Source organism: Thunnus albacares, chromosome 1 (genome assembly GCF_914725855.1).
Source record: "Thunnus albacares chromosome 1, fThuAlb1.1, whole genome shotgun sequence".
NCBI lineage: Eukaryota > Metazoa > Chordata > Actinopteri > Scombriformes > Scombridae > Thunnus > Thunnus albacares.
Window position 1 is genome coordinate 38,352,444 of NC_058106.1, and position 19,173 is coordinate 38,371,616.

Below are 19,173 nucleotides of genomic sequence, written 5' to 3' on the forward strand. Positions count from 1 at the left end.
ACAAGAATTCTATTCCAGACGTTCCACTGATACGAGAAACCTTAAAATGCTTTAGAGGGGAATTAATCAGGATCAGATGCATAAAGAATAAAAAGCAGCGACAAGAAGAAAATTAACAGAAATCAGGTTGTTACAAAGTTCAATGTCAAATGAATATAAAGATGAAATATGGACTGAACTATGTAATTAATATGTATACTATAGCTTAATTACCACTGATCCAGATCAAATAAATAAAACCGTATATGAGACTTTTAAGAATATCATAATATTAAGATTAATAATATTAATCTTCTCTGCTTATAAGAGGAAGAAAAATACATTGGAACAGCCAATAGCTATATTTGAAATAAATAAAACTATTAACACATTTTCTGAAAAATAAATCTCCAAGTGTTTAGTGAAGATTTGTCTCTACAGGTGCAGACGTATCGAACATCATTTGGAAGTTTTTTACCTGTGTTTAAGTATTCTCAATTTTTTATTTTTTTTCATAAAAAAAAGATAAAAACCATTTAATGTGTAATAACTATCTTCCAATAGCTTTAGCAAATTTAGATAATAAAACTCTTGCAGTAAGATTAGTTCATTAACTGACAGACACCAAACATTCATCTGATAACACTATGAAATTATTCAGTATCATCCGGCAGCACTGTCACTGTCAAAAGCCTTTGATCGACCTGAACGGCCTTTTCTGCTTAACACCCTGCAGAAATACGGGTTTAGTAACAACGTCATGCAGTGGATCAGGATGATGGATTCGATGCCTTTGGCTTCAATAAGAACCAACGACCTCATTTCAAAACCTCTCATTTTACATTCAGGTATTAAACAAGGTTGTTGGAAGTCAAATATATAAAAAAAATCAGGGAACCTTCATAAACTAGAGGATGATATTTCCTCGAATGATGCATAACTTCAGCAGAGTATCTTCAAAGAATAAAAAAAATTGTCTTTTTCTTTTATTATGTACAGTCACACACACACAAAAAAAAGGAAATCATGAATAACTGGATGGTTTTTAAACACACACACACCAGCAGCAGCTCAGACAGAGTGGAAGCAACTGAAGCTACAGAAATGATTAAGTTGGAAAAAAGAAGCTTTCAAACTGCAAAATAATGAGACAGAATACGCTGAAACATGGACGCCAGCGGAAGAGTACTTAATGTCACTACAGGGGAAGAAAGGAAGAAAAATCCAAGAGCCTCATTTATTTATTTTCTCTTCTCTCACTTAAGCTAATAACTGTCTTCTTCTTCTGTGGTATTTATACCGCATGTGACCTGAGCTGTAAGATGAAAGTACAGAGAAAATTAAAGGATAGTAACAGTTTTTTATAACTGATACTGTTTAAAGGCTGTGTGGCTAAAAGGTTGGTTTAGATTTATAAATTGGTTCGGAGGACGTTAGAAATGGACGGACTCACCCCTTACGAAAAAAGCACATGTGAACCGAGACATTTCACATGTGATGTTGTGATTTCACATGTGTATCTTAAAATTCACGTGAAAAAAGACAACATGTTTTTAGCTTTACATGTGAAAAAGGATAGTGTCACATGTAAAGTGAAACATTTCACATGTGCCCCTGAAGTTTCACATGTGAAACGTCCGAAAACCACATGTGTCCTTGAACATTTCACATGTTAAAACACGTGTGAGTTATCACATGTGAAACAGCACTTCACATGTGATAACTTGTGTTTTTTTTGTAAGGGGCTTGTTTGTTGATTATTTGTCAGAATTGTGGATTTTTTTGTCTTTTTCTGTTTTTCTGTATTTTGTGAGTCATTAAAAAAAATGGCAGTTTGTTCTGTTTTTTTTAATCCGGTTGAATTGGACTTGTTTTTCTCTCCTTGGCAAGATGAGTTTGGACAGATGTGAAAACAGCAGGTGGGGACCAAAACAAAGGAAATGGTCTTATTGGTCTCACTGGTTTCACTCATTTGACAACTTTATGCATTTCCTAGTTGCCAAACAGGACGATCTTTAAAATCTCTCTCCATCCATGATGATGTGTTTTTTCTTCTTGTTCCTTCAGTTGGATGTTTGAGGTTTGTTTTCACATCCATCTGCTGAAAATCTGTGTTTAGGTACCGAGCATGTTCGTGACATCACAACTGGTTTGGATCCAGTCGTGGTCCAGTATGAAACTAAACACTGAGAATGAACTTTACAGCGAAGGAGGAAACATCTGATTCAAACATTCAATGAGGAAGAAGATGATGACGTCATTTTAAGGGTTTTTAAGGGACATTTTTTTAAACAATAACAGACACAAATCATTATTCAAAGCAGAGTATTTTATATACATAGGACAGCCAGTCCTTTCAGTCAGGTGCTGGTCAGTCGCAGGAACATATAAGGTGAAAATCAACATTAACCAGCACACTGTAACGACTTTACTGTGACTTTATTAAGAGTGAACAACACGTTTCGCCAGCAGCTTCTTCAGGTTCGCTCAGTACAACTGCTGAATACTCACAGCTGTGATAAATACACCTGAGTCACATGACTTAATTAACACAGTCTTCATTCTCTCAAAGTGAACATTTCACAAAGGGTACGACAATAAAAATATACATCTTATAAAAAAACATGACGTGATTAATGTTACACAAAGTTACAAGAATTAAACCATTTTATATAATTAAACTTCATTTTATATACATCTTAACCTCATTAAAAAAGAAAAGTTCATCCATCAGTTAGATTTGTTTTTGGTGAATATGATGAAACATTACAACCTACACACACACACACACACACACACACACACACACACACACACACACACACACACACACACACCGTCCCCTGCTGAGGCTGTTTGATCCTAATGACACAGTTTAATTGTCTTCTGTTTGTTGTCCTGCAGGAATCTAACGGGACTCCTGAGATTACTGATGAGACTTCCTCTGCAAAACAAAAAGCTTCTTGTTTGCGTCTATTTGTTTGCTTTTATTGGTTTTCATAGAAATCAATAGAAATAATATAAATCACCTCCGCTTAGTAACAATTTTATGACAGTTATTATCATTTTTCCTTCCTCCTAGAAACTGAGAGAGAGAGAAACACGATGGCCCCCGGGGGAAATCGCCCCACATCTGCTGTGCTGACAACACGCCGCCGCCACCGCCGCCGAGATTAACTCTGTGAAACGCGGTGGAAAACGTTCCTCCTCTGCAGCTCTCCACGGGCCATTAATCTGAGATGACACGCAGAAGACGTGGAGGCGAGAGGTGGCGTGTGTGCGGTGACGGCTGTGACTGAAAGAGGCGGTGACATTTATTTTCCTGAGATATCGGCACTATCGTCACCTCGCTCCCTGTCATGTTCACTCAGTATATGAATAAGCGATGAAGAGTGTTCAAATCTATAAATGTTTTCCATATGAGTCCTTGTTTAGGCTGTCAGGGACAGTGATGCGGGGGGAGGGAGGAAACAGGAAGTTGTATTGATGCTTTAGAAGTCAGTGGGAGGGAAGTGTAACTGCTGCAGACCCGAGGCGACACAAGCTCACCAAATGTGATTTAGTTGTTGTGAACAAGAGAACGAGGAAGTCTAGTTTCACTGGACTGCAAATCTAGTTTGTCAGTAGTTAGCAGAGGAGACTTTATTAGATCTACTTAACAGTGATGAGTGTCGATGAAGGCGTTTTTCACTGCAGAGATCTAACAACCCTCTGAATTAGTCGCCTCCTGAGTCGTATGATGTGCAGTTTGAGGTCAGTTTGAGGTCATGAGGGTTGGTTGGGTGTTTGTCTGCAGTTTGAGCAGTTTCACAGTCTGATTTCCCAACATGCAGCTGTCAAAAGCTCAGTTCGACTTGTTTTAATATTATCTGTTGTCTGACTGAAACGCTCTGATATTAAACTGAGCTGCTGATCGTGTTTCTGCATCTTCCAAACATCTGAGGTGTCATATTTTTCTTGTTTTCTTCTTACTTTCTGTTCATAGCAGAATCACAAAAAGTAACGCTGCCTCTCTTTCTTTCTTTTTGTCTGCATTGTCTTGTTTGAATAAACTTTATTGGGATTGTCACTCCATGTTGTGGATGCTCAGTTGAATCTGTACAGTGTGAGAATGAAAGCTGCAGGTTCTGGCAGGAAGATTAGAGGGGACGTATTCTGCTTTTTGTGATTTTCTGTTATTTATATCCTGTTCTGATGACGGATGTTTAAACAGGGTCAAAAACTTGTGTTAAAATGCTCCCTGAAAGTCAAAAGTCAGGGCTTGAACCTCAACTTCCTCCTCGTGATGACGTCAGGTTGTTCACTCTCCAACATGTACGGATGGATTTGAGAAGTTGACATTTGGAGTAAAGAAGGAGAAAAAGAAGTGAAATCCTGCTACTATAGTTTAGCCTCTAAGTTACTAGTCAACAAACTACCTGTTACAGTCTCACATAACTGGGTTGATTTTTATCATAATTACCACTAATAGCAACCAAACACATAACCAGATGCATCCTGGTTGCTTGTTAGCATCACAGTTAAGTTACTGTATTGGACCCTTAGCTGTCGCTAGTCAGTGAGCTTTACGCCTGGGACACACAGCCTGTGTAAACCTCAGCAGTGTGTGTGTGTGTGTCTTCTGCGGCGCTTCTGCTGCCAGCTCTATCTTTCTACATAGAGTTTGGCTTTGATAATGGCCATCAATAATAGCATGTTTCATATCATTTAATTATAAATTTCATTCATGGTGGGGTTTGGTTGGGGATACTTCTGTGTCAGCCACATACATTCCTGAAAAAGGACTTCTGTTTTGTTTTTGATTATATTACTGAAGCTCTGTGCGTCACTGACTCTCAGTATTGGAGTTCCCCCCGCTATAGAAGCTCCCTGCCCTGGCGTGCACCGCACAGGCTGACCCACAGTGGTGACACTTCATGTCTGTGACATATTCTACAGATATAGACACTGAAACCATAGTAACAGGTGTAATGTTGCAGGTATGATGTGATATGACTGTCAGCAGATCGTTTTCCTTGTCTATTTCTGCTGAGAACCGTGCGTGTCATGCAGAGAAAATAGGCGAGACCTCAAATCTCTAGATGACACGATGCAGCAGGGGTTTGGCACCTGTTAACATGGATGCTGAAATGAAAAGCAAGAGGTTCTGCGAAGCACATGCGCTGCTCACGCATCCTGTGTGTCCCGGGCATTAGGTGAATAATAGCTGTTAGCAACGATTTCTGTTATTTTTCTTTCTTGTTCTATTCTGTACACACAACATCTATTTCCTGTCTGTCCATCCTGGGAGAAGGATCCTCCACTGTTGCTCTTCCTGAGGTTCCTGCCATTTTTCCCCGTTAAAGGGTTTTTGGAGTTTTTCTTTATTTGGATAGAGGATGTTGTGTTGCTAAACAGACTGTAAAGCCCCCTCAGGCTCATGTGTGATCTGTGATACTGGGCGATATAAATAAAACTGACTTGACTTGATAACTATATTTCAGATATCTGAAGTGTTTCACCTGATTTGAAGACTTATTTCCTTTCCTCTCTGTCTTTGTATTGAAGTTAAAGTCTGTTCCTCTTCAAATAATGTTTCCTTCCTATTAGAATAACAGATAAACAGAATTAAATGAATCCTGGATTCAGCACTTGTTACAGTCTCACTTTAAAACTTGTCTTGTTTTCTCATATGTCCCTCGAGCTGTTGGAGGCCCTCAGGTCACTAAAACTTTGGAAAAAAAAAACGCACAAAATCTAACCAGTAAACAAGAATTTAATACCAAAGTACATGTCAGCTTCATAAACAAAAAGTTTGGCCACAACACACACACACATTCACACACACCCACACACACAGGCAGCAGCTGCAGTGTGTATCAGCAGCCTGGATGTTATTGATGCTCCACACTGCTCACTAAGCTGTTCACCATTTTTCTGATCTGAGGCGCCTTTGGCTCGACAGCGCTGCTCAATTAGTCTAACGAGGAGAGTCGGTGTGATGTCACAACACAGAGCCGGGGACGGATCGACCGCCACTTCATCACATTGTGTCAAATCACAAAGCGTTTAATAAGAGCATCCGAAGGTTTAATTATCATAATGATACCTCCAGATCGATCATCCAAAGTTTCAGCTCTCTGTGAGCTCTGCAGAACCGTCCTGCATCTTTTCTTCCACACACACACATGAAATAAGTCTGTCCAGGTACTTGATGTCAGGAAAACTTGAGCTTTAAGCTTTGTATCCAAGCCTGCAGTGAGTCTACAACGTCCTCCCAGCTCAAGCTCACTGAACACTGAACCACGGAGGCCGACCGACTCCTGCAGCCCAACTGTCGCCCACAGCAGCTGCATGTAAGAGTCCTTCAGGTACACGTGCGGGAGCACCAACTGTGCTTAATGTCCTCCTTGCTCTTCATGTAGGGTCACACTCACCGCTGCCCAGAATGTTGAGGATGAAGAGTTTGTCCTGCTCAGGGACATTAATGTTGGAGACACTGTGGAGGCTGGTGTTTTTTTTTGGCATCGTCCCTCTTCTTCGATCTTCGGGTGGCAGTTGGTGCAGTTTGGTTTTGCCTCCTGTTATGACCCTTGTGTTTTTTTGCTCCTGCTGGCCATCTGTATTTCTATTTTTACAATAACTGCTCTCTCTCGGATGATTTAAACACCAGCTGATGCGGGCTCCCGCCCTCTCTCTCTCCCATGTCCAACAATGGAGGCCCATCCTGCTAGTCGTAGTGTGTATGTGTGTGTGTTAGTCATGTACAGGAGTGGTAAAGTGCTGCAGATTTAATGTCAGCCAGGTCTGCTGGGCATGCTTTTCTCCATTAGATGATGGTTCTTGTACATTGTAAATATTTGCACAAACTTGGGTAGCAGTTTAATTCGTAGGAGTGAGAAGCCCTTTTTTTGTGTGTGAACTTTTTTCTCCTGTTTTTCTTGATTAGGAGTTAGGTTATGCTTTGTCTTTTGTTTTTCAATAGGGAAGTTAAGGGTGAGGGTTTAGTTTAGTTTTGTTTGTTGTTTTGGGCATCACTCAGCTCCGAAATTCTGCTAAATAAACTGCTACAGTGAACTTTGATGGTTGTCGGACTGACCATTCTTGGGCCTGGGAAGAGCAGGGGCTCTAGACATGTTATGTCCAGGTTTCCCCTAGACTCATCCAGGGGTCTGGCTGGGAATTGTGTTTATGTCCAGAAAGTAGCTCCATTGATATTATGCAGATATGACACTTCCTGTCCACTCAGGCTGATGTGACTGAAATGATTTTGAAGCATCTTATAGTTACTTATAGCTGGTGCTCCTGGAATTTGTGCAGGTGCAGGTAGAGCAACCCTTTCATAACCCTTTGATGTCACCAGTTTGGATCACAAGCCCATCCAGGTCGTACTCCAAGTTGAAGAATACCTGAAGGTCTTCAATGCATGAGGAGTGGAACAGGATGAACACGTCATGGAGGAACTCACCCACCTTGTAAACTGGTGATGTATCATCTCCTCCACCTCCGTTCTCCTCTGTCTTGAATGCTGAACTTTGAACTTTTCTCTGAAAATAAAAGTGAATCTCTGCTTTAAAACTTTCAAAGTTGTCTCCTAATTTTTTCTATGCAAATAAATCAAAACATCACTATGTCGGTTTTTATACCGTTTTACAAGCTGTTTCTTTAATTATTCTGTTGTTTGCTTTGAAGTTTGATTATTACCAACGTGTACGTGTTCTCTCCTCAGGTTGGGAATGTAAATTAATTACAACACTATTTTGGCTTCTATACGGCTTTTAAAGCTGTTAGTTTAATTACTGCGTTGTTTGCTTTGAAGCTTGAATATTACAAATGTTCCCATGTTCACTTTGAGGTTTGCAATGCAAATAAGCTAAAAACACTACTATCTCAGCTTTTATCCTGTTATTGAACCTGTTAAGTTAATTATTACATTATATTCTTTTAACTTTGAACAACAGAAACACTTAGCTGTTGTCTCTCTGAGATCTTCAGTGCATACGACGGTGCCGCTGTGTCATTTCCGGTTGCCGCTAACAGGATTTTAATGAGTCCAGTTGGACTCTGACACGTTGTTCTTTTCCAAATTTTTACAGGTTTTGTAAAAGTAATAACAGGCTGACAAAATGAACTTCACTGCACATGCATCGGTGTGTTAAAAGAAGCCATTTTCAGTGATTTATTCATCTACTGTCCTCTTCGTTCTGCTGAAGGGACTTCCTCTTTGTCTTGGCTCAAAGAAGCAGCAGCATGAATATAAATGAGTTAATCAATTTCAAACGCCACAGTTTCTGGCCAGCAGCTCCCACACTGTTGGCCTGGAAACCACCAGTCCAGATAAGACCTGCGCTGACGGGTGCGACAGCTCCGTCACTGTCGAGTTACTGCAGACGCCTCAGAGACGCTTTAACCTGCGTTCAGGTGTGTGTTTATATACAGTATATACTGTGAACTACAGATGGGATGATATGGTTTTTGTGTGTGTTAAAAATGAAAAGAACAACCATATAGACGGCTAAGGGAAAATAATATTTCCCCAAAATAAAACAAATAAATAGTAAAATAAGAGGAAAATAAAATAAATTCTGAAAATAATGAGGTGAAAGAAATAATCTGTAATTCAGAACAGAAACCTAAAATTAGAATCAAAGTCCTCCACTTTAAATATGCAAACTGTTGAACATTAACAGTTCTCTCAATTCTGTCCAATAAAATCACTGAACAGCAGATGTTGTTTCTGTGCCAACCTTCTAAAGACTTCTTTCAGCTGCAGAAAACATCCGTAACTCGGTCGCAATGACGTTTCTAATTGCTTTTATTATTTCTTTAGCTCGCGTACTTGTTTGTGACAGACGTCAGCAGTGTTGTTTGGTTCTGTGTCTGTGTTTTCTTATTCATCACGTCTGTCTGGAAGTGGTGAAGATGAGTGTTCATGTCGTTAGCTGATGTTATGACATCTTACAGATAGAGATCTTTGTCTTGTCAGTAAATATTTCATTATTTTGTTAAGGAGCTGGGTGAGTGGAGCAGGTGGACCCAAATGCAGAGACGGTAGGCAGGGAAAATCTGATGCAGAAATATTTAATGAAAATGTCACAGGAACACCAACCAGGAACATCGAACAAAAGCAGACGATTCGACAAAGACCGAACTGAAAACTGGACTATAAATACACAGGGAGTGATTGCAAATGAAACACAGGTGAGACACATGAAATAATCAAACGCAGGAAGTAAAATGACCAGACACAGGGAGGAAATATTTCAAAATAAAACAGGAACTAAAGTAAACAAAAAGGTGACACAAAAAACACAGGAGGAACACACAAGGGAACAGAGAAAAACCAAAACCAGGAAACAAATGCAACACAAATGAAAGAGTCCCTCAAAAAGTCCAACTAAAAACAGAAGAAGTCTGAAGGCATCAGAAGGGTAACAACAAAAACCAAGAAAGTCAAAAGAACAAAAACACAAAGAGACCAAAAAACAGAAAAAGTCTCGGTAGGACGTGACATATTTTCTCTGTGTTTTACAGGAAAATTGAAATACTGCCACACACATGATTTCAATGCATATGGAGGCATCGCATTGCTCGCCTCCTGCTGCTGCCATATTTAATACTATACTAATATACTATACTAGTATCTGCAGTACAAAGTATGGAAGAGGCACATTTAACTGTGGATGGTTAGTGACGTCTCTTCTGAGCTGGTGTAAGGAGACCATGTGATACATGTCGTCATGTTTTTGTATGGTGAGATATTAAAATTTGATTCATTGTCCCGTCCCTAACACATGCTGTTTATATGACAGGGTTAGTGATGGACTGGTGCTGTGTGATCATAACATCACTGGTTTGATTCCTGATGCTTCACGTCCTTCATTGCTCACGTTTTCTGTGTTTCTGTCTTTTCCTGCTGTTAACTACTCAAAAAAGCCAAAATGCTGAAAAAGAAAACACTTGTTTGTTTTCTACTTGCTGTGTGTGTTTAAATAGTTTTACTTTACTGCTGCAACTTATGATTTGTGTGGCTGATTCCCTTTTTTAAAAAAATATTTAATGAATTTAAAACATGCTTCACATCATTTCATTTCCGCTTCATTATTCTCTTGATCCTGCCTGCTGATGGGAGGACGGCCGAGAGCCTTCCTCTCATTTCTGACATCACATGACTCAATGAGGCTGCGACGGTGGCGGTGTTTAATGAGGGCGAAGGGGTGAACACGCATTTACACGATGGATTCATTAGAGACATATTGCAACATTTGGTAAATGAAGCCCGACCGGTGCAGTGTTGCTCTGCTGAATTCGAGTATGAGTGTGTGTCCGATGTGGCCTCAGGTCTCCAATTACAGACCAAACTTCTCATCTGGAACAGAGGCCGAAACACCTGCTCACAACATCTGCTGAGCTCACTGCAGGAAGTGTGTGTGTCTGTGTGTGTGAGTTTAAAAGTGTGTGAATGTGAATTTGGTGAACGTGTACAGTAGACTGCCTTATGTGTGTCTCAGGTTTGTAAGTCGCTGCTCTGGAAGGACAACAAGACAATTTTTGGCAACATAAACATATTTTTAAAAGGAGACTCATGTAAACTGAGTTTATACAGAAAACTAAGTTATCAATATTTATTTTCTAATAGTTGTATCACTTAGGAGTATTGATATTTTGTATATATCATTCTGAAGAAGGGATTGATTATGATTCTCAACTCACTGTGGACGATTGCCGATGCCGATATATGCACATATTTTTTTCCAGCTGGCTGAGGAGACTATTATGCATGCAAGCATAGATTGTACTAAGTATGATCAAGAAAGACAATATATGAAGGAAGAACTCAGGAAGACTGGAGTTCAGGAGCTCAGCATTAAAACTTTAATGAACCTGCAAAGTGGGAGCAGCAGTAGAGTTTTCATTGAGTTTATTAGACAGACAGGATTAATGTGGAGGATTTAATCTCTGGTCCACACTCCGGAGCAGAAGGTGGCGGTAATGCACCTAATACGCTGGTTGCCAACCGCCGTTATGAACCAAAAAAGATTTTTTTTTTTCCAAACAGAGTGGTACATCCTGTCAGTCAAGGTGTTTCCTATCTGTGAAGCCAAATTTAGCAGCTCCTCGACGAACTGTTTTCCCTGACAGTGACCTGAATAACAAACCGGGGCTCGGTGCTCCGGTCGGATCCACACGGAGAGCCGGGGCTAACGTTAGCTGGGAGGCTAGCAGAGGCTAGCTGGCTGTGCTTCCCTCCGGTTATGCTGCAGCTAACGCTCCGCTAGCCTCTCAGCTAACGTTAGCCCCGGCTCTCCATGTGGATCCAACTGGAGCACCCAGCCTCGGTTTGTTATTCAGGTTAAAGTGGGAAGAAGCAGCGCATCTGACGGGCAGCTGAGCGAAGCGCAGCCTACGGAGGAGGCTCCGGGACAGTCGGGGCGAAACAGTCCGTGGAGGGAAGCACAGGAAGGCAGCGGAGGAGAAGGCAACGCATCAGCCTCTCATAATCGGCAGAAATGACCGATGCCGATATTTCATTTTAGAGCTTTTATTGGCCTGTACTGATGATGTGCCGATAATATCGTGCATTCCTAATTATGATGTTTTATATATATGCTATTTACACTGATTAGACAGACACATGACCTGCCTTTGTAACACGTTGTAAGTGCTAGAGAACTGAAGCCATGAAGTTGTCGTGGAAATTGTCTGAAAACACTAAACACACATATGAAATAATACACAAAACACTGCTGGGTTGAAGATGAACAATTATCTTTGTACAATAAGGAGACAAAGAGTTGCATCAGTTTGTCTCAGCAAACAACAAGCAAACGTTATCTTTTATAGCTGCAGAAGGAACAAAGAAATGATCTGTGACTGGTCAAATCATACAAATTTATGGATTACAGCCAATGGCAAACAGTCACGAGATACATTTACATGCACATGTATGTTAACTAGGAGCCACATCACGTAGAGACACAAATCAAGGAAGAGCCTCAAGCTATATGTGACCTTCAACCCCTCAACGTGTGCTGTTTACTACAAGACACAGAATGGTACCTCTTATCTGGGTCTAAGCCAGGATAGAAAGTGAGGAGTTTGGGCAGTAACATGCACACATTAGTAAAAGAGCAAAGTAATGATCACCCATACATATTAAAATGATAAAACAATCCTTCAGTCTTTGATTACCTTTACAACGTCACTTCCTGTCGACCCTTTGTTCCTCTGCTTCTGTAACTCAACACAGTCTCTCTGTCAGCGTTTCTTTCATCGGTCTTTCTAAAAATTGTTTTGATGGGGAGGACAGATGGTTTGAAAGAGGAGTGAAGGAGGAGATCTACGTCCAAGTAGAGAAACCATCTCAACAGAGGAGGAGGAGGTCTACGACACCACTTACCCCCACTGACAACGCTGTCCTCTCATCTCTTCACTTAACAACCATTCACATTGACTCTAATGATCCAGTGACTCCAACGACTCTTTACAACAGACAGGAGCACTAACGAACCGAGTGACCTTGATAACGACCCCACAGAGTTTAAATACCCGGGACTCCCCACCAGTCAGAACAGAAGGAGCTCCTTGGATGAGAAGCAAAACGTCTTCAAGTATCTACAACTAAGTCCAGTTTCTCTTGATTCAGCCCCCCATGATCTAGATGACTGAGAATCTTCACAGACATCTTTCTCCCAGAGTTTACTTTCCATATTCTCAGGCAGCTCAGCTCCACTACAGCAGCTGCTATCAGAGCAAAAAGTTAAAAGTTTTCATTGTGCAAACAGAAAAAACTATAACTCCCATTGAAAGAACTACAACTGCAGCAGCGCGAGTACTTCACTGCTACTTGATTTTGTCCGTATCCATAAAACTCCCTTTCTTCTAAAGTCATTGTTCATGTTTCTAGTTGTAATCTGTCTTGTGTAAAGACGTGTATCTCCTGCTCTTCCTGCTCCCTCTTCTTCCTCTCTCAACCCAACCGGTAGAGGCAGATGGCGTCCACCTAGAGTCCGGTTCTGTTTGAGGTTTTTCCTTATCACTGTCACCAAGTTGCTGCTCATGGGGGAATGTAGGGTCTCTGTAAGTTAAAGAGTACAGTCTAGACCTGCTCTCTGTGAAAAGTGCCCTGAGATGACTTGTTATGATCTGGTGCTCTACAAATGTCTGAACTCCACTCGCTCATGGACTCGTCTCCTCTGTCGAGCTGTGATGTTTAGCCTACAAACCTCTAGGACTTATGGGAAATAGTGTTCCTTAAAGGCAGCTAAAAACCATAAATGTTGAAAAAACAATATCAGATAGATCGATAGTTTTTTTCCTGAAAACTCCCGTCCTTACGTAAGTGTGAACCACACATCACACTGAAAGGTTTTGTTCCAAAGCTGGATTTAAGCAATATTGCGTAATATTGCAATTATACAACATTTACCAACAAAATAAAAGATATAAACAAAAGTTATTCATATTTTGAGGCAGTTCGCTCTAAAAATAAAGAACTTTTTGCTTGTGTTATCTCCGTTTCCATGGAAACACATGGAGTATGACTAATACCTGGAAACAACCACTCACATCAATAGACTCCTATGTAATGAAACCTAGTTTACTACTCCAGCAAGTAGGTCGACCTTCAGTAACGACCAAGCAACAGAGACAGCATTTCCCAAACTGATAAAATACATCGCATATAAACATAAAACTGCTTTGCCAGTTCAATCACGTTGTAACCAAGATATCCACTGAAAAAATATGTTTTCCATGGACAGATTTAGCTACTACGTCCACAAACTTCACAGACATTTTTAAGCTAGTAGCGCCGTAGCACCAGCACAGCTGACGGAGGATGCCAGAGTGGAAGCTAAAATATACTCTCAACTGAAGGGAAAATGGCAAAGTTTTGCTGTGTGTGGTAAAGGATCCATTTTGTTTTCCCCACAACCCCTAATCAGTTCAGTTCAATCCAGTTTCACAAACATAAAAAAAAGATAACTCAAAACTCCACTCCGGGTTTTCACCGCAGATTCCAACACAAAACAAAACAAACGAAAGACACTAGCAAAGCAACACTGTTACTTATGTCAGGCCTCCGTGTTTAACTATATATCTTCAAACATTACAGTTATAGCTGAAAAAAACAAGTTTGCCAAGTTCACATATCTCCGCCATTCAAATCAACCACCAGTCTTCTACTCAGAAGTGACTGTTGTTGTTAGCGCAAGGTCACAGTCTGTAGTTCTAATGAATGGCGGAGTGATATCTTTAGTGATGAGGCTTTTTTTATTTGAGCATGGCTAGGTATGCTGTCACGCTCCTATATCCTAATAAATGTGAGACAAATTTTACTATAAATAACCAGGCAAGTTTACTAAAAAGTTTACTTTTCTGGGACTGGCGGATTTTAAAAAGAATATTGGGAACTGACACAGCAGGCAACTGAATCATTTTTTTTCTGATTCTGTTGTATTGATGTAGACGTTTATTTTTTTAAATTGTTCAGACCACAAATTCAAGCCAGGACTGAAATCAATGGAAAAATAATTACAATTTAATTGCTCAAAACAATCACAATGATTCACCCTCCTCCTGTGTGGATCGTGTCAACACTTTATTGAAACCATTATCTTTCCAGTCTGGTCATTGACGGTTAGTTTGCTCACAGTCTTTTCTAGTCTGTGTGACTTCATCATTACCAGCCTGGATTACAGTTATCAACCCAAACTCTCCAGAGACCCAACAGTCAATAAAAGAGACAGGACAATAACCAGCGCAGAGTAAATATGATAGATACATCACTGCTCTTCCTCTGTGAGCCTAATCACTGCTGAGAGAGACAGAGCGTTAGCCTCCCCTTTATCGAGCTGATGGAGAGGAGAAGAAAGAGACTGAGCAGTTATTGCCATTGATCTGAGGAAGAGGAGGAGGAGATCTCTGGGCTGATGGTGGGTTGGGTTGGTTTTGGTCGGAGCCACATTGATCCTGCCTCAGCTCTGACACTAATAATTGGCCTATTCCCAACCCCGGTCCCCTGACGCCTCCGTCCGTCACTTCCTCCTGCTCGACACTGAACACAGGCCTCCTGTCAGCCGGTGACGGACCAGGAGGGAACCTGGATGAACCCGTCAGAGTAGAGATGAGACCTGGAAACATACGAGCTCAGAGCTGCACCAGGAAAGATGCTTTCAGCCAAGCTAGTGGCACAGCAATGTCTGTCAGTGGGTCCACTTTGGTCCAGACTGAAAGATCTTTCGTAACCCTTTTCCACCAGCATGTCAAATTTCTCACTTAAGCTTTGATATTCAGTTCTGTGTTTAGATTTTTCTCCATAATGCAGCAGCATCAGGGAGGCGTCTGATCATCTGCAGCAGGACAACAAGCCCAAACATCCAGCCAGAGTCATAGAGAACTATCCTCTATCAGCAACAAGAAGAACAAGGAGTCCTGATGTCAACATCATGGAGTCAGTCTGGGACTAACATGAACAGACAGAAGCAGCAGAAGAAGAACTGTGGCAACTTCTCCAAGATGCAGGAACAGCCGACCTGCCGAGTAGCTGAAACACTGAAGAGAACTGCTGCTGTTTTAAAGACAAACTCACAGCAGATATTGATTTACTTTCTGCTGTTTACTGAACTTTGTTTCAAGTTAACTGATCACTAAAAACTATTCATAACATTATTTTTGAAAGCATCTTCCCTTTTAGTGCCTAAAATTTTTGCACAGTTCTGTATCTCAACATTTACCAAATGGATCAGCTCAGATCAGACCTTCATGGTTCCCAGTCGATGTTTTCTACTGACTCTGCTGATCCTCTGACTTTTCCTCTTGAGCCACCATAAAGTTGACTTTTTAGCTCTTTGATGAAACTATTAGATGGATTACTGTGAAATTTAATTCACACATTCATATTCCCCAGAGGATAAACTGTAATAACTTCCCTCATCTGGTCAACATTTAATTTGTCCAGCACTTTAGTTTTTGACCAAATATGCAAAACTACTGACATCAACCTCAACTGTACTTTGTGATTAGTGTTAAACGAATGTTAGCATGCTCACATGCTAAACTAAGATGATTAACAGTATATCTGCTGAACATCAAACAAGTTAACATTAAAATTATGATACTGTTAACATGCTGATGTTAGCATTTGCTCAAAGTGGCGCATCACAGAGCTGCTAGCATGGCTGTAGCTTCTCAGTCTTGTTATGTTATTTTCTAAATGAAACTAAGTTTTTGGAGGATTGTTTCTTGGATTGTATTAGAGTTTTGTGCATCCACTGTGCAAAACTAACGACGTTCCCATCATTCTCGGCTGTACTTTGTGATGCTGACCTGATGTGACTCGCTAACTATCAAATCAATAGCATCATCATTATGAGCTTGTTAGCATGCTTTAGCTCAAGTACAGCCTTGCAGTAGACTGAAGACTGAATGTAACGCTGTTAGGAGACGGTGTTAGTGTTAGTTTCACATCATTTCAATCCAGTTTACCTGCTGTGAATCCAGGCTGACTGCAGCTCTTTTCTTGTGTGAAGAGGCAAAATTTCCTTTCAGGTCGTTAGACTCAAATCTCAAAGGATCTTTCATGAATTAGCATATTGTACTGTAGCCGCAGGGTTAACCCTGAAGTTAGTAGTTGATTTTACTGCAGCAGTGTGTGTGTATGAAACAGTGAACGGTGGAAGAAAACATTCAGAATGCCAATATATATATATATATAAAAGTAAGAGTGGTAACCCTTGAGCATGCATCACAGTGATTAAACTGTAGAGAAAATAGAAGAGGGGAAGTAAACAACAGGATTTATTCCTTAAATCTCTAAAAATTGGTTTGAAAACAGGCTGAAAAAGCTTCTTCTGCTCGACAACAACACATCAGCTGCTTTCTGCTTTAGTGAGCGTGGCGGTGGAATCGGGAGGCTTTTCTCTTCCAGGAGATGATTATCACAGTACCTCCGTTGTTTTTGCAGATATTGGAGATGGAGGTGGATATGAGGAAATGCTTGACTTCACAATTTATATTTATTTATTTTATTTTTTTTATATACTCTGTTTTGTGAAAGAAAACTGGGAGAACGAGGCCATTATTCACACAATACATCGACAAGACAATTCAATTTCCAGGCTTGTGGTAATAAATGTCAGAGCAGGAAACTGTTGACGGAGGATTGTTTAATCTGGTTTGTTCTTTTGTGAAGGAGTGAGTGTGTGTGTGTGTTAAATATATTGTGGGGACTCGCCTCTAATATATAAAGCTGGTTCCCACAAGGTTAACCATTACATTTCAGTTACTAAAAATATTACACTTGATATTAGGTGTTTTGTAGCTTTCAATCATATTTTCTGATCTTCATCAGTAGATGGATGTTTGCCAGTTGTTATGGAATAATAAATGTTTAAAGATCCCCTTCAGATATGTTTTAAAGAGTGGATCTATTATTTTTATTTAAATTTTTGTTTGTTTTTGAGGTTTTTATATCATTCTGCAGCTTCCCACTAATGTTCCATATGTATTCAAAAACTAAGATTCAAATGTTGGTTGAGGTATTTATGTTTTAGTGTCAAAATGCCGTTTTCCTGAGTCTTCTAAAAGCTTTTTCCCCACATGACTTTCTGCATGATGATGTTACACATATAAACTGATATAAACCCACCAGTCCGCCCAGTGAGTAACCACAGAGACGGACGGAGAAATCACTGCTGCTGCTGTTCAAAGTTTAAATTAACTCTGAGTCCAGTAAACGGCTCCGGATCAGAGCAGAATCCAGTGTGACCTGCAGGTGTTATTCAACCTGAGGCTCCGGCTCTACTCCCAGCTCATCTCAGCGCTGCAACATCGCTCCCAGTATATCTGGACAACTTTTCGTGCTCTAGTGAGTGAGCGTGTTGGAAAGACGCTGTCAGTGAACTGCATGTATGTTGTCGGGAGGCCGTCAGTGCTCAATAACTAGTGTCTGATATATTTTTATATTCTCAGTGTTTGTTCACTGGAGGCTTCAAACTGTTGCATACTGGACCACGATTGGCTCCAAACCTGTTGTGATGTCACAAATCCTGCTTGTAGTTTTACGCTTTAAACTGATATTTACAGTGAACTCAAAGAAACTTTCCTCCTTCAGCAGATGAATATAAACAAACTCTGCAGAGAGAAGAGAAGAAGAAGAACATCCAGCTGAAGGAACAAGAAGAAAAACATGTCTTTTTGTGGAGGCAGGTTTTCATTTTATTTTTTTATAAGCACTTAATTGACTTCTCATCCATGGTAGCTTCAAGGTTGAGCTTCAAAATGATTCCTCGACATTGTAAATGACAATTAAAGGCTTAAGAGTTGGTTAAGTGTGTGTGTGTGTGTGTGTGTGTGTGTGTGTGTGTGTGTGTGTGTGTGTGTGTGTGTGTGTGTGCTCTTGTACATTCAGTATATCTTTGGTAAAAAACCAATTTAACTCGTAAACTTTGAGAGTGAAGACGTTTTGTTTGCTCCTCTTACATGTGAGGTCAAGTGAGGTAGAGTATAGATGAACAAACATTTCATTCAGATGAAGAACATTCATTGTTTCATATTCAAATAATACTAAGTATTGTATCCAAAGCCTGATACGTCTTATTCCTCTGTGCTGTAGAGCTTTGTTGCACCGGTTGACTTGTTCCCTCATCACCATGAACACACACACACACACACACACACACACACACACACACACACACACACGTCCTGCTGCCAGAAACACTCACTAGAGCACCGAATGTGGATTCATCTGCAGCTGAAAATAATCCCCGACAAATTCACTGTTTCCTCCTGTTTGTTAAAAACTAGAATGACCAGTTGTTTTAGGAAATTACTGACTCTATATTTAAAGATCTTCAGTAGGAACCAGTGGGTTTGGAGCTGAGAGCCACAGAGTAGTGAAAAGGTCTTTTCATGGGATTTGTTGACAATAAGAAAAAATATAGAAAAACATCAGATTTATCCTTTAACGTAGACATAACTTTTGCTCTGTTGGATCCGTGAAATGATTCTTTATCTGTGTGGAGGCTTTAATGAATGAACGTTCAGTCTGTCTGGTGACACGTTGTACATATGGGGTTGCTTGGCCTACATGCGGAGAGGCTGACTAATAATTGATAAGCTGTCGCTAAGACCCCGGAGGTGAAGAAGTGGATGTATTCCCGCTGTGATGAAGATGAGGAGCTGCAGGGCTGCTCCACTTACAGACACACA

At 40.4% G+C, this 19,173-nt stretch overlaps 1 long non-coding RNA gene across 1 annotated transcript; it reads right to left on the reverse strand.

Moving 5' to 3' along the window:
- Nucleotides 1-2,739: 2,739 nt before the first annotated feature.
- LOC122987724 lies at nt 2,740-7,555 on the reverse strand. Its single transcript, XR_006404575.1, has 3 exons — nt 7,431-7,555; nt 5,481-5,561; nt 2,740-2,923 (listed from the first exon to the last, which is right to left on the reverse strand). It is a non-coding gene; the product is annotated as an uncharacterized LOC122987724 (long non-coding RNA).
- Nucleotides 7,556-19,173: the final 11,618 nt, after the last annotated feature.